General features: G+C 41.8%; 1 long non-coding RNA gene across 2 annotated transcripts in view; it reads right to left on the reverse strand.

Annotated features, from left to right (window-relative positions):
- LOC129632153 (uncharacterized) overlaps positions 1-17,362 on the reverse strand; it is a 79,410-nt gene that overhangs the window by 57,756 nt on the left and 4,292 nt on the right. For both annotated transcript variants that reach the window (XR_008704346.1, XR_008704347.1), the window contains exon 2: positions 4,082-4,177. This is a non-coding gene — a long non-coding RNA (uncharacterized LOC129632153). The remainder of the gene's footprint in view (positions 1-4,081; positions 4,178-17,362) is intronic.

Here is a 17,362-nt window from a genome sequence, read left to right on the forward strand (position 1 = left end):
ATCAACAGACTCTGGCAGGAGTAACGGTATGTCACTTCTGTGGTTATGTTATAAACAACAATGTGGGTCCGGTCTCCCTCTTTCTTTCTGGACTCACTTCCTAAGAGAAAAGCCAACTGCCCTGTTGTAAGCAGGTCTCTGGTTACAGTTTCCTCCCAACGGTTCACCTGAGTGATTCAATTCAGTTCAGTCGCTCAGTCGTGTCCGACTCTTTGGGACCCCATTGAGTCAGTGATGCCACCCAACCATCTCATCCTCTATTGTCCCCTTCTGCTCCTGTCTTCAACCTTTCCCAGTATCAGGGTCTTTCCTAATGTCACTTATTCGCATCAGGTGGCCAAAGTATTCGAGTTTCACCTTCAGCAACAGTCCTTTCAATGAATATTCAGGACTGATTTCCTTTACGATGGACTGGTTGGATCTCCTTGCTCTCCAAGGGACTCAGAGTCTTCACCACCACAGTTACAAAGGATCAATTCTTCAGTGCTCAGCTCTCTTTATAGACCAACTCTCCCATTCATACATGACCCCTGGAAAAACCATACCCTTTACTACACGGACATTTGTTGGCAAAATAATATCTGTGCTTTTTCATATGCTGTCTAGGTTGGTCATAACTTTTCTTCCCAGGAATAAACATCTTTAAATTATATGGCTGCAGTCACCATCTGCAGTGATTTTGGAACCACAAAAAATAAAGTCTGTCACTGTTTCCATTGTTTCCCGTCTATTTCCCATGAAGTGTTGAGACCAGATGCCATGATCTTAGTTTTCGGAATGTTGAGTTTTAAGCGAACTGTTTCACTCTCCTCTTTCAGTTTCATCAAAAGGCTCTTTAATTCTTCTTTGCTCTCTGCCCTAATGGTTGTGCCATCTGCATTCCTGAGATTATTGGTATTTCTACCAGCAATCTTGATTCCAGCTTGTGCTTCATGCAGTCCAGCATTTCTCATGATGTACTCTACATATGAGTTAAATAAACAGGGTGACCCATGCTTAGGGTGGGGCCAAGAGCAATGCCAATAATAGGATCACACAAGACCTTGCTAGAGCATGAAAGGTGACACACAGAGCACACCCCGTGGAGATATTTTGCGAGGAGAAATATTCAGTGGCTTCTCTCCCAGTGGGTGTGCCCCAATCCCACCAGCCTCGCACCACAGATCAGAAACACAGCTCAGAAACAGATCTGGGGCTCTATTCCACCAACCAGGGAGAGGTATCACCACAGAGAGGGCAGTGAAAACCACAGAGCAATTGGGAAGATCCCCTCAATATCCAAGGCAAGCTCTGGTCATAGTAATCCAATCAAAGCCCAGATCGAGGGGATAAGGGCACAAACCTCTGGATCAACTTCACCCACCAAGTTGCAGACACCAAAGAGAGGACTAACTGGGCTCCTGTAGCCGTCAAAACAGAGATCACAGACAGAAAACTGGACAAAATGAGATGGCAAAGAAATAGGTTATATAGAGGAAAGCAACATCAAACCCTACAAGAACCACTAAATGAAGAGAAGATAAGCAATCTAAAAATTACTTCTTGCTTTGAGTCATCTTAAGTGAAGACACCGGACGTTTTCACAAATCCTAGGTTCCTGATAATTCTTTAATCCACTTCTTTTCAAACATGTTTCTGAGAGTGCTCTATTAGATGTTTCAATCTAAAAATCATAAATGATAGTGACAGAAAACGAATCAGAAACTGAGGACACGTAAGACAGTGTCCGAGGAAGTGGATTACAAATAAGATAAACTAAATAAAGTGCTAGTTCTTAAGAAATTAAATAAGAAGAGAGCCTTTTAAAAATATGGTTGAAACACAGGGAAGTGTACTCATAGCTCTGTGGAGACCAAAGTGGTACGGAAATCAATAGAATGGGGAAGACTGTAGATCTCTTCACGGAAATTGATATACCAAGGGAACTTTTCATACAAAGATGGGCACAATAAAGGACAGAAGTGGTATATGGACCTAACAGAAGTGGAAAATATTAAGAAAAAGGGACAAGAATACAAGGAGAGATATACAAAAAAACATCATAATGACCAATATAACCAGGACCGTGTGATGACTCAGCTAGAGACAGATATCCTGGAGTCTGAAGTCAAGTGGGCCATGGGAAGGATCATTATGAATAAAGCTAGTGGAGGTGATAGAATTCCAGTTGAGCTCTTTCAAGTCCTAAAAGATGATGTTGCTCAAGTGCTGCACACATTATGCCAGCTAATTTGAAAACTCAGCAGTGGCCACAGGACTGGAAAAGGTCAGTTTTCATTCCAATCCCAAAGAAAGGCAACGCCAAAGAATGACGAAACTAGCACACAATTGCACTCATTTCACATACTACAAAAGTAAGGTTCAAAATTCTCCAAGCGTGGCATCAACAGTGTGTGAACCGAGAACGTCCAGACGTTCAAGCTGGATTTACAAAAGGCAGAGGAACCAGAGGTTAAATTGCCAACATACATTGAATCATAGAAAAAGCAAGAGAGTTCCAGAAAAACATATACTTATGCTTTATTGACTACGCCACAGCCTTTGACGGTGTGGATCAAAACAAAGTGGAAATTCTTAACAAGATGGGAATACCAGACCACCTTACCTGCCTCCTGAGAAATCTGTATGCAAGTCAAGAAGAAACAGTACTGGAGATGGAACAATGGACTAGTTGCAAATTGGGAAAGGAATATGTCAAGACTGCCTATTGTCACCCTGCTTATTTAACTTATATGCAGAGTACATCATGCAGGAGCTCTCAGCTCGGTGCCTGGGTTGGGAAGATCCCCTAGAGAAGGGAATGGCTACCCACTCCAGTATTCTGGCCTGAAGAAGTCCATGGATTGTATAGTCCATAGGGCCATAAAGAGGGCTTTTGAACTGCAGTGTTGGAGAAGACACTTGAGAGTCTCTTAGACTGCAAGGAGATCACACCACTCTATTCTAAAGGAAATCAATCCTGAATATTCATTGGAAGGACTGATGCTAAAGCTGAAGCTCCAATACTTTGACCATCTGATGTGAAGAACTGATGCATTGGAAACATCCTGATGCTGGGTAAGACTGAGGGCAGGAGGAGAAGGGGACAACAGAGGATGAGATGGTTGGATGGCATCACTGACTTGAACGTGAGTTTGAGCAGGGTCTGGGAGTTGGCGATGGACACGGAAGCCTGTCATGCTGTAGTCCATGGGGTCCCAAAGAGTTGGACACGACTGAGCATCAGAAATGAACTGACTGATCGGTATAATTGATTCTCTTTGCTATACAGTAGTACAAAATTGTAAAACAGCTATATTCCAATTAGAACTTTTTAAGCTAATTTCTTTATATAATCTAGAAATGTTTATAACTTGAATCAAATATTAATAATATGGTGCGAAATGTGCTAAGCATTTATGCCAGTTCATTTTAAAATTCTATGAGGTAATTGAATACAGTAAATATTTTTGCATTTTAGAATTGGAAGCAAATACACTTAAGATATTTAATATGAGATCATATAAGGAAAAGAGAAACTTTGTAGTCAACCTGAGATGTGCAGTCTTTCATTTTCGGGAGGTTTTGCTTTCTGTAGTGAAAAAAGCTTTTGAGTTTGAAATTTATTTAGAAGGTCCTTCTAGCTCCCAGTGGATAGGAAGTTATAAATCAGAAAACAAAAACCTGTCCCCAGGATTCCTAGACATTTAGCAGTTTGTCTACCACTTCACTCACACATTTTTGCCTAGAGGTACAAAGAAACTTTCAAAGGACTGTCATACTGTTACTCAAAATGGGCAGTTTTCCTAGGACGCTAAGAAATGGAAGAGCAACCAATGAATGCAATTTCTCACAAGACAAGAGGAGACTTTTATTTCACACTGTGATGAAGGAAAGTAATCACTGGAGATGAATTTATGAATGATTTAAGAGACAGACTAGGGCAGGTGATACATTTCTATGGCAGCAGTGGACACAAACCCAGGTTTTCCAAAATCATTTCCACTGAAGATGATCTTCCAAAACCACCTGACAAAGGATGACTTCCTCTAGCTCCTTGGACCTCTTATCTGAGTCATCATCTCCAGCCATTCATACCGACCTGGGAATATGGCTGTTGCCTCCATTCTCCTTATAGTCCTGGGATTGCTCAGTTGCTCCAGAAAGGTAATGAGGTCCAGCTTAGAGCCCACAAGACCTGTTCATCAGAGAAAGGAATATTTGTGTTTCAGAGACTCATCAGTGTCCAATCCAATATGTGTTCAGTTGAGACAAGAACGCAAGAGACAATGTTAATACAGCCTGGAAAATGATTTCCCCAAATCCTTTATTCAAATCACCTATATAACACTAACAAATACATAACATCAGATCCTGAGATACTGGTCAAGTACTACGAAGGCAAAGTAAGTGTGTAACTGTGAAATTAAGAAAAGGTGTGCCTCTGGGATGACCCAGAGGGATGGTATGGGGAGTGAGGTGGGAGGGGGGTTCAGGATGGGGAACACGTGTACACCTGTGGTGGATGCATGTTGATGTATGACAAAACCAATACAATATTGTAAAGTAAAAATAATAATAAAAAATAATCTAAAAAAAAAGGGGAAAAAAATAAAAAATAACAGGGGTGTCTATTTAATACTACAGAGCTTAAACAATTACCACTAACCTAGAATGTAGTGATAGGTTCCAGTGAAGGGTGTCAGATTCATGATCTCCAAACAAGAAGATTTCACTTTGGGACCACAGACCAGGCACCAGGGTTGATGGCTCAAGAGCATTTGTGTAGCAGAGTTTTATTAAAGTGAAAAAGGGACAGAAGTTTCTGACGTAGACATCAGAAGGGGGTGGAGAGTGACCCCTTGCTAGTCTAAACAAGGGAGCTATATACTTTTTTAATCAGTAATTACAATAAATCAAAAGAATGTCTCAAGGTTGTAAAAATTTTACCAGACCCACTCCCACAATCCTAAAGGAAATCAGTTCTAAATATTCATTGGAAGTACTGATGCTGAAACTAAGACTCCAATACTTTGTCAAGATGATGGAAAGAGCTGACTTATTTCAAAAGACCCTGATGCTGGGAAAGATTGAAGGCTGGAGGAGAAGGGGACGACAGAGGATGAGACGGCTGGATGGCATCACCGACTCAATGGGTTTGCGTAAACTCCGCGAGTTGGTGATGGACAGGGAGGCTTGGTGTGCGGAGGTCCATGGGTTGCAAATAGTCAGACAAGACTGAGCAACTGAACTGAACTGAACCAGACTCTCTCCCATAATATAAATTCTAAGATATCAGGATTAGCCAGAATGTTTTCAGGAAGGAGAAACTGTGCTCAAGCAGGATACATTTTGTTATATAATCCCTAGTACAGAGTTTAAACCGAGTTTTTTGTTGTTTAATCATCAGTTCTGGGCTTAAAGAAAAAGTCCTGTGTCTAAGACTCATAAAGACATAAAAAAGTCATTTTATGTGTCTAAGACCAAGGAATGTAAAGAGAAAGAAGGTATTTGTCTTTTCCTCCTTTAGAATTGCAGGCCCGTATCTCCTTCTTGAGAGTCCCAGACCACCCCCCTCCCCCTTCCTCCTCGGGACCCTGGACTTCTTATCAACCTGCCTAGGAATTGACTCACAGGAGGCAGAGTACATCAAGGAAGAAAAAGGTTACAAGCATAATGAATTATCCTGAAGCCTTTCTTTCCAAATTCATACATACCCATTTCCCTTAGAAAGGAGAGATTTCAAACTATTGTGGGAATCAGAAATTTTCAGAAACATTCTAGAAATGATGGAACCAAAACCCAGTAGGTCGATAAGGGATTCTGGAAGGAAGCTGTCATCATCCAAGCAGGCCAGCTTCCTAGAGTGCTCTCACATCACGTCCCTGTACAGTGCCCATGGAAAATTTTGTGAAAAACTCTGGACCACTGAATTGAGTCACTGGGCTTCCCAGCTGGCTCAGTGGTAAAGAATCTGCCTTCCAGTGCTGGAGATGCGGCTTCAGTCTCGGGGTGGAGAGAATCCCGGGGAGGAGGAAATGGCAACCCACTGCAGAATTCTTGCCCGGAAAATCCCATGGACAGAAGAGAGTTGATTCTATGTATAATGGCACTTTCAAACTCTGTCCTAAATATCTAAATGGCATGCAGGTGCCAAGTCATCACTGCATTTCCCAACGTCCTTAAAATCCCAACACCAAACCACATCCCAGTGGGAGTGAGGATAGGAGTGACTGCAAATGCTGATCTCTCACAAAAAGAATATTTTCAACAGTTGAATGTCGCTGATTGACGTTGAGAATTCATCATGCTCCACAGAAAGTGAGGCTGCAGACAACAGAGAAAAGGCTCTGGGACACAAGGAAGTAGTCTAAAGGGCTGATCTGCACTATCATAAGAAGAAATAGGAAAAAATAAGATGATAATAAATGCCCGGGAAGAAAAATTAGAAGCAGAGAGCTAAAGGCTTGCATATTCTCATTCGGGCATTTTAGGAGGAAAGCAGACACAGCCTGAGACCCAGGACAGGATATTTACCTGAGCTGCCATTTCCTCCCCTTCTTCCTCCTGCTCTGTCTTCTCTGGGGATATTACGCGGCAAACGCACTTCTGAGTTTTGAGAAAATACCTTGGAGGGCATCAACACAACTTTCTAACCTGCAACCACCGCTCCTACAAACACAAGGATTTTGAAAAGCTGAGAAGACCGACCTCTCCTGTCCTCTGTCTCAGGAGAGATTCAGGGACAATCAATTTCTACCTAGAGACCAGCCTGTGAACTCATTTCTTGATTGTTCTTTCCCCATAGAGAGCTCCTAACACTCTGCTCACACAGATGATGTGAGCTGACTGACTTCCCCGGTCCAAATCCAGCTAGACCAACCCTGCTGCCTCTCCTCAGACTGACTCCGGGGCTCAGCTCTAAGATGGACCAGATGGACCAGGAGCCACATCCTTAACCCGGGCCTCTGCTTAGAATCTCCTGGAACACTTCCTACAAACCACACTGATGCTCCCACAGGACCACATAGAACTCTGTTGGGAGGGCATCAGTGAGGTCATTTCTGAAACGGGTCACGTAATCCTGATGGGAAACCAGAAGGAAACCACTTGGCTAGAAAGAGATTCTTTCTGAACCATTTCAATGAATACAAATCCCTGGTGGTCAGATTCCCACTCCAAGAACTTATGAATCTGCAGGTCTACAGTCGGGCCGTGAAAGGAGTCATCAGCAAATCCCATTTTTTCTGATGTTTCTTCCCCGAAACCAACGTTCCGGAGTCCTGAGCTCAAAATCTCACACTCACCACACCTAAGACCTCTCTGTAGGGGACGATTTAGGGCAGGAATTTCTGAGAGAGGTTAAAGCTAGAATCAGGCAGAGAAAACAGGAGTACTTGGAGTTCAGCTTGTATACTTTACCCTGAGTGAAGTGCCTCAGGCTCTCTAGGCTGAGTGTGGGTTAATTCATTCAAACCAAGTCAAGGATTCCGGTGAGCACTGTGAGCGTGTTGAAAGGTTGTTGTTCAACCAAAAAAGACCCCTGGATTCTTGGCCTCCTGAGGAGAAGAATTCAATCTGGAGCCAGAGATGAGGCTTGATCGCTCAGAGCTTTTGTGTAATAAAGTTTTATTAAAGTTTAAAAGAGAATAGAGAAAGCTTCTGACATAGACTTCAGAAGGGGCAGAAAGAGTGCCCCCTCGCTAGTGTTAGCAAAGGAGTTACATACTATTATTTAGTTATTCCAGTGAATCAAAAGACTGTCTGGAGGTTGTAAAGACCTCACTAGGCCCACTCCCATAATTTACATTTTAAGACAATAAGAGTAGCCAGAAAGTTTTTTTCCAGAGTGTCCTCAAACAGGAAAAAACCACGTTTGTCCTTTCTTCCTCCTTGAGAATTCCAGACCCCTCTCTCCTTGGGGACCCCTGGACTTATCAACCTGCCAAAAAATTGACTCTCTCAGTGTGATTGAACGGGGGTCTGTGGATAGACCCTGAGGTCCAGCAAGACTGCTGGTCTCAAGGAAGGGGTTCATCTAGTGCATGTGCTCACAAGACTGGCTGGTGTGAGCTCAAGGACCTGCAGGCTGCCTGATCCCCAGACAGATGCTGAGGCAGCAACATCATGGAGCAGTTTAGGGAAACTGTCAACAATACTCTGTATCATCTTTCTTACTAGAATCATCCCAGTGTCTAAGCAGTTACAAAATGAGAGAGGAGATACAACCTAGAAATGATGGAATGTACATGAAGTTATGAGAAGTTTAAATCCAGTGAGTAAACTAATTTCCCCATAAGCCATCTTTGTGTGTTACCGAACAGTTAATTGCGGTCTCTTCACTACAACCTTAAATAAGGTGGGCGAGGTTGCTGTTGGTGGTGGGTTAACATTTCATACATTACAACAACCGAAACAATAAAAGCCATTCACTTTTATGAATAACCATGTATTAAATTTCACACATAGTTGAAATAAAACCTTTTACAATCCGCGGTATGATCCATGATTAAATACAGATCAAAAGTACGGAGAAAGATATTCCTTTGTTGATAGAATGATGTGAGATTTCTGATTTCCATGGCTTACCAAACAAAGACTAGGAAGCACTTAGCAAGCATGATATGCACCAATTCCATGCCTTTTCCAGGAAAGGTTTCTTACGTTTCTAGGTTATTTCTGTCCTTATTTCAACACTGTCAAGTAGTAATCATGACTTGTGTTGATATTATAAAGATACATCAATATTGCAGTGAACTGTCATTGTGTTCTTCTTACAAATGAAGGATATTACTATTGAAACATTACAACGAACTTCTGTCTTTCTTTAATACACGGAAAGATTAAATGATCACTTACTTCATGGCAACCTCCAGATATTTCACGTCAACGACAAATACCTCTATTTAAATGTTCATTGTCCATTTTACATTATGCTATCCTCAATCTTCTAATGGAGATTAGATAGAAATGGTTGCAACACAACATAAAAAGGCTAATCTTTAATAAAACATCAAAAACCTATGTTTGCAAACACACTAGAAAGAAAGCATAACGTGGATTATTTGAGTGGTGAATTACATTCAGTTCAAATAATGTCACATCACATCATTATTAACAAGCATATATACATTGCTAAGAACTGTAATGTTCTAACCGTCAACCTTCATCTCACGATTCATGCTAAAATATCCATTTCCCACCAGTTTTAACTATGGAGTGCTCCCTGCAGTCATTCTCCTTCAGAGAAACTTCTGAAAGGAAAATTGATGAAATGCCTTCTAGTACGCATATTTCGGAGAAGGCGATGGCACCCCACTCCAGTACTCTTGCCTGGAAATTCCCATGGATGGAGGAGCCTGCTGGGCTGCGGTCCTTGGGGTCGCAAAGAGTCGGAGACGACTGAGCTACTTCACTTTTCACTTTCATGCATTGAGAAGGAAATGGCAACCTATTCCAGTGTTCCTGCCTGGAGAATCCCAGGGACGGGGGAGCCTGGTGGGCTGCCATCTACGGGGTCGCACAGAGTCAGACACGACTGAAGCGACCTAGCAGCAGGAGCACGCATCTTTACTTCGATTTAACTTTTGATTAAATACCTTTCTATATATTTGTTACATCATTTCCATTGGTTTCTTATATAAACTCTTGTGTTTTCTGATGCATGTTTAGGGCAAACGTCTTCCATCACTTGTTCCATTACTAGGGCTTCTCTCAAGTGTGTGTTCTCAGATGTTTAGTGAGACTACTACTATGACTAAAAGCTTTGTCACATTCTGTACATTTATAAGGTCTCTCTCCAGTATGAATTCGCTGATGTTGAGTAACATGTGAGCACTGAATAAAGGCTTTGTCACATTCTTTACATTTATACGGTCTCTCCCCAGAATGAATTAGCTGATGTCGAGTAAGAAGTGAGGGACGATGAAAGGCTTTGTTACATTCTTTACATTTATAAGGTTTCTCTCCAGTATGAACTCGAAAATGTGTAGTAAGAATTGAATTCCGATTAAAGGTTTTGCCACATTCTGTACATTCATACGGTCTCTCCCCAGTATGCATTCGCTGATGCTTAGTAAGACTAGAACCCTTAATGAAGGCCTTGCCACTTTCTGTACCTTTATAACATCTATCCCAAGTATGAATTCGGTGATGTTGAGTAAGGGTGTTTTCGTAATAAAGGCTTTGCCACATTCTTTACACTTATAAGGTCTCTCTCCAGTATGAATTTGCTGATGTTCGGTAAGATGTGAGCCACGATAAAGGCTTTGTTACATTCTTTACATTTATAAGGTCTCTCCACAGAATGAATTCACTGATGTCCAGTAAGATGTGAGGAACGGATAAAGGCTTTGTTACATTGTTTACATTTATAAGGCTTCTCTCCAGTATGAATTCGCTGATGATAGGTTAGCTGTGAGTAGCAGATAAAGGCTTTGCTACATTCTGTACATTTGTAAGGCTTTTCTCCCGTATGAATTCGCCAATGTTGAATAAGATTTGAGTTGTGATTAAAGGCTTTGCCACATTCTGTACATTTATAAGGTTTCTCTCCAGCGTGAATTCTCCGATGTTTAGTAAGAAGTGAGCTATGGTTAAACGCCTTGGTACATTCTGTACATTTGAAGGGTTTCCTTCCTGTATGAATTTTCTAATGTCTACGTAGATGGCATGAGTTACTAAATACTTTCCCACATATATTACACTTGTTTTCTTTCTGTGGATTCTGAACAGTCTGCTGTTGAATAAGTTCTGAAGACTGATTAGAAACCTTCCCATATTCAGTACAAGTCCACTCTTCAGTACAAGTACTCTTATCTAGAGAAAAACCTGACATTTGATCAAAGGTATTTCTACATTTATTACTTTTAGAATCCTTGTTTGATGTTTCGGAACCCTGATGTTTCCTAAGGTTTGAGTCTCCTTCAACCCTATACCCATTTTCATTGCCTGAATACCTTCTCAGTCCACCATAAATACTCTTGTAATTATTGGAGCTGGAGCTGTTACTTAAGGTCTGACTCATTTTATTACATATGGAAAGTAGTTGTGTATTAACCATATCACAATATTTACTGAACAATGATGGCTGGATTATGTCTCCTCCATTATTATCAACATTATATATCATGGAATGGAGAGAAAATATCTGTCGGGGGAAGAAAAATGACTCTCTGCTCACGGATCTCTCAAATTGATTAGATAGTGAATTTTCCCACTCAGTGTTAAATTGTAGGTGTTCAGACATCCCTGAATGTATGTTTAGCCGAAGCCTACGTTCACAATTGTATGAATGAGGATTTGCAGTAGAGACTAAATTACCTTCCATATTTTCCACATGTCCCTTCAGAGAATATGTAGGTTTCAAAAAAGGATGGAAATCTTTTCTTAAACACTTACACTTCTCGGCAGATATTGAAGATTGAAGTTGGTGTTTTCCCAGTTCGACTCACGTTGCTCATTGCTTTTGGCAGTATTGTTAGCATTACGTGTAACTGTCTCCATTTCTTTATGTCCATATAAAAATCCTCTCTGTCTTTCATATACCCTTGTATATTCCCAGTCTTTCATTAAATTTAAGTTTCTGAGGTGAAATATTTGATATATTCCTAGGTTTGCTTTTGGGAATACATCTTCTAACGCTGCATTCCTCGGCATCAAATCCTGGGTGTCTTGTGGAGACATAGCTGAAAGATACCAAATAACAAGTAATTTTCCCTGCTATTCTCAGTGAATATCTTTAAAGATTTAAAGAAAATTGATGACCATTAGCTAGTTTAAAAATAAAATAGAGACCGAAGGATCAAGATGCCAGAGGCTTAGGCAGATGCGGAGCTCATCTGTCTGTCCACAAATGAATGAGAAATGGAACAATTCTCTCGGAGCCCAGCTGAACAGTAGCAGAGGCCCTTGGATATCTGAAAGGACAAGAAAGATTCCTGCTGAGCCAGGTAGGACAAAAGAAAGAAGGAAAAGGAAGAGGAGAGGAAGTGGGTTGGGGCGTGTAACCCAGCCGGGAGATGAAAGTGAGGAGATGTCTCCATATCCGGGGAAGACTCTCACTGGGGGAGCTCAGTTTGGACAGAAGGAAAGCCTCATTCTCTGTGCGAAGAAAACATGGCAAGCAGCGTGTGGCAGCAGGACAGAGTGAGACCTGCACACAGGGTGCTGACCCCAGCCCTGCCCACCCAGCCTTAGAGGCATGTCCACCAATGCAGACAAGGGCTGGGTGCTGAAATGTGGGGTTTGTAGAGCGGACCAAGGCAAAGGACTACTATTGGCTATGAGGAAACATCCTGAAGGGATGGCCATGACGGAGGAGCTCTGCAAACAAGATGCTTGTGGTGAAGCCTGAACCACCATAGAGCAGAGTGCCATTGGTGAGTGACGCCCAAACAAGAAGCCCATTGCATCCCTTGTCCCTTGTGCCGGCCTCTGCTCTCCAAGGACTATGAAGAACTCCATCCACGTAGGACTTTTAGCCCCCAGCCAGGGCCTCCCCCATCCAACGCCTCCACAATCAGCAGAATCCTGTGCTCTGGGGCAGCTTAAGGAGAAGACACTTGTGAGTTGGCCACACGCACAGATGGAGCTGAAAGCACAGGTGAAACCCAGGGATAAAGAAGAAACCTGAAACCTCTCCTTGGAGCAACACAAACCATGGGCTTACACCCACGACCGGCCTTGTAACCTCAGCCTCTACAGAGCATCTGAATCAACAACCAGCGCTCTCTCAGTCATGGCAGGTGTAGCTTTAGCAGCTGTAGACTTTGGGGGCTTCTACACAAGGGGGGTTGGGCCAGGACAGAGCCTGAGCTTCTCCGTAGCACGACAGCGGGTTCAGCTGCACACTCAATGCAATCCCAGGACCTGACTTCACTGAATCTATGCTGGTGACCTTGCGAAAACAACATCTGAGAGACACCAGGGCCATGTGCCATCATGCCCATGGTTAAGGTGGTCCAAGAGCAGTGCCAATACTACATATCATGAGAGCCTGCAGAACGCATGAGAGGGGACACCAGAGCACACCCTGAGGTGCACATTCCTAGAGGAGCAATACTCAGTGACTTCTCTCCCAGTGGGTGTGCTCCAATCCCACCTGCCTGGCACCACAGATCAGATTCACAGCAAAGACTCAGATCTGGGGGCTCTATTACTCCACGCAGAGAGCAGGCACCACCAGAGACAGGGCAGTAACAACCACTGAACAAGGGGGAAACAGCCCTGAATATCCACGGCAGGCTCTGGTCACAGTTCACAGCAATCAAAGCACAGATCAAGAGAGGATAAGAGCACAAACCTCTGGACCAACCTCATCTACTAAGGTGCAGATACCAGAAGGAAGATTAACTAGGTTTCTGCACCTTTCAAAACAGAGACCACACACAGAATGCTGGACAAAATGAGATGGCAAAGATATAGGTTATAGGGGAAGAAACAAGATAATAACCTCCAAGGACCACTGAATTAAGAGGTGATAGGCAATCTAATAATTCCATCTTGCTTTTAGTCATCTTAAGTGGAGACACCAAACACTTTCACAAATCCTAGGTGCCTAGTAATTTTTAAATGCACTTCTTGCCACACATGTTTCTGAGAATGTTCTATTAGATATTTCAATCTAAAAATCATAGATGATAGTGACAGAGAACTAAGCAGAAACTGAGGACACATAAGACTGTGTCCGAGGAAGCTGAATAGAAATAAGATAAACTTAATATAGTACTGGTTTTAAGAAATTAAATAAGAAGATAGACTTTAAAACTATAATTGAAGGAGGGAATTCTACTCATTGCTCTGTGGAGACCTAAATGGGAAGGAAATCAATAGAACGGTCAAGACTAGAGATCTCCTTAAGAAAATTAGAAGTACTGGGAATATTTCATGCAAAGATGGGAACAATAAAGGACAGAATCGGGATGGACCTAAAAGAAGTAGACGATATTAAGAGAAGTTGGCAAGAATACAGGGAATAAGTATACAAAAAAGATCTTAATGACCGAGATAACCACGATGGTGTGATCACTCACCTAGTAACAGACATCCCGGAATCCAAAGTCAAGTCAGCCTTAGAAGGCATGAACACGAACAAAGCTGATGGAACTCCAGCTGAGCTATTTCAAGTCCTAAAAGATGATAATGCTAAAGTTCTGCAACTCGATAGGCCAGCAATTTTGGAAAACTCAGCAGTGGCCGCAGGACGGGAAAAGGTCAGTTTTCATTCCAATCACAAAGAAAGGCAATGCCAAAGAACGCTCAAACTACTACACAATTTCCCTCATTTCAAACAATAGCAAAGGCTCAAAATTCTCCAATTGAGGCTTTAACAGTACCTGAACCGAGAGCTTCCAGATGTTCAAGCTGGATTTAGAAACGGCAGAGGAATCAGAGATCAAATTGCCAACATCCCTTGGATCATGTAAAAAGCTAGAGAGCTCTGGAAAAACAATTACATCTGCTTTATTGACTACACCACAGCCTTTGATTTGTGAATCACAAGAAACTGTGGGAAATTCTTAAAGAGATGGGAACACCAGACTACCTTACCTGTCTGCTGAGAAATTTGTATGCATGTCAAGAAGCAACAGTGAGAACTGGACATGTGACAACGGACTGATTCCAAATTGGGAAAGGAGCACATCATTTGTCACCCTGGTTATTTAACTTATACGCACAGTACTTTATGCAACATATCGGGTTGAATGAAGCACAAATTGGAATCAAGATTTCAGGGAGAAATATCCATAATCTCAGATACACAGATGACACCACCACCACCTTACAGCAGAAAGCAAAGAGGAACTGAGGAGTCTCTTGATGAAACTGAAAGAAGAGGGTGAAAAAGCTGGTTGAAACTCAACATTCAAAAAGCGAAGATCATGGCAGTGGTCAGATCGTTTCATGGCAAACAAGGGGAGAAATAGTGGAAACAGTGAGAGACTTTAAGTTTTGGACTTCGAAAATCACTGCAGATGGAGACTACAGCCATGAAAGTAAAAGACGCTTGCTCCTTGGAAGAAAAGGTATGACCAACCTAGGCAGCATATTAAAAAGCAGAAACATTACTTTGCTGACAAAGGTCAATCTAGTCAAAGCTATGGTTTTTCCAGTAGTCATGTATGGATGTGAGAGTTAGACCATGAAAAAGCTGAATGCCCAAGAATTCATGCTTTTGAGCTGTGGTGTTGGAGACGACTTTTGAGAGTCCCTTGGACTGCAAGAAGACCACACCACTCCATCCTAAAGGAAATCAGTCCTCAATATTCATTGGAAGGACATGGTGAAGCTGAAGCTCCGATACTTTGGCCACCTGATGCAAAGAACTGATGCACTGAGAAAGACCCTTATGCTGGGAAAGATTGAAGATGAGAGAAGTGGACGACACAGGGTGAGATGGTTGCATGGCATCACTGACTCAATGGACATGAGTTTGAGCAGGCTCTGGGAGTTGGTGATGGACAGGGAAGCCTGGTTTCTGCAGACCATGGATCGCAGACTCAGACTTTACTGAGCAACTAAAGTGAACCGACTGATATTTATAATTAATTCTCTTTGCTGTATAGGAGTACAAAATTGGAAAACAGCTATATTCCAATTAGAACTTTTAATAAAGATTTCTTTATATAATCTAAAAATTGTCGTAGTTTAAATCAACCATTAATAATATAGTGGAAAATGTGCTAAGATTTTATGTCCATTTATTTTAAAATTCTATGAGGTAATAGAATATAATAAGTATTTTAGCATGTTAGAATTCAGGCAAATACACTAAAGATATTTAATATGAGATCATATAATGAAAAGAGAAACTTTGAAGTCAACCTCAGATGTGCATTGTTTCATTTTCACCAGGTTTTGCTTTCTACAATGAAAACTTACTTAAATTTGAAATTTATTTAGAAGGTCCTATGTGTCGCTCCCAGTGGATAAGAAATTATAAATCAGAGAACAAAAACCCGTCCCTAGGATTCATAGAAGTTTGGCAGTTTGTCTACCACTTCACTCACACATTTCTGTCTAGAGGTAGAAGGAAATGTTAAAAGGACTGTCATACAGCTACTCAGAAATGGGCAGAGTTTTCCTAGGGCCCCCAGAAATGGAAGAACAACGAATGAATGCAGTTTGTCACAAGGCACGAGGAGACTTTTAGTTTACACTGTGATGGAGAATGGACATCAGTGGAGAAATAACTCCAGAAAGAATGAAGGGATGGAGCCAAAGCAAAAAGAATGCCCTGCTGTGGATGTGACTGATGATAGAAGCAAGGTCCAATACTGTAAAGAGCAATATTGCATAGGAACCTGGAATGTCAGGTCCATGAATCAAGGCAAATTGGAAGTGGTCAAACAAGAGATGGCAAGAGTGAATGTTGACAATCTAGGAATCAGCGAACTGAAATGGACTGGAATGGGTGAATTTAACTCAGATGACCACTATATCTACTACTGCGGGCAGGAATCCCTCAGAAGAAATGGAGTAGCCATCATGGCCAACAAAAGAGTCCGAAATGCAGTACTTGGATGCAATCTCAAAAATGACAGAATGATCTCTGTTTGTTTCCAAGGCAAACCATTCAATATAACTGATCCAAGTCTATGCCCCAATCAGTAACGCTGAAGAAGCTGAAGTTGAACGGTACTATGAAGACCTACAAGACCTTTTAGAACTAACACCCAAAAAAGATGTCCTTTTCATTATAGGGGACTGGAATGCAAAAGTAGGAAGTCAAGAAACACCTGGAGTAACAGGCAAATTTGGCCTTGGAAAACGGAATGAAGCAGGGCAAAGACTAAAAGGGTTTTGCCAAGAAAATGCACTAGTCATAACAAACACTCTCTTCCAACCACACAAGAGAAGATTCTACACATGGACATCACCAGATGGTCAACACCGAAATCAGATTGATTATATTCTTTGCAGCCAAAGATGGGGAAGCTCTATACAGTCAGCAAAAGCAAGACCAGGAGCTGACTGTGCCTCAGACCATGAACTCCTTATTGCCAAATTCAGACTTAAATTGAAGAAAGTAGGGAAAACCACTATACCATTAAGGTATGACCTAAATCAAATCCCTTATGATTATACAGTGGAAGTGAGAAATAGATTTAAGGGCCTAGATCTGATAGATAGAGTGCCTGATGAACTATGGAATGAGGTTCGTGACAATGTACAGGAGTCAGGGATCAAGACCATCCCATTGGAAAAGAAATGAAAAAAGCAAAATGGCTGTCTGGGGAGGCCTTACAAATAGCTGTGAAAAGAAGAGAAGCAATAAGCGAAGGAGAAAAGGAAAGATATGAACATCTGAATGCAGAGTTCCAAAGAATAGCAAGAAGAGATAAGAAAGCCTTCTTCAGCAATCAATGCAAAGAAATAGAGG

This window comes from Bubalus kerabau, chromosome 17 (genome assembly GCF_029407905.1).
Source record: "Bubalus kerabau isolate K-KA32 ecotype Philippines breed swamp buffalo chromosome 17, PCC_UOA_SB_1v2, whole genome shotgun sequence".
Classification (NCBI taxonomy): domain Eukaryota; kingdom Metazoa; phylum Chordata; class Mammalia; order Artiodactyla; family Bovidae; genus Bubalus; species Bubalus kerabau.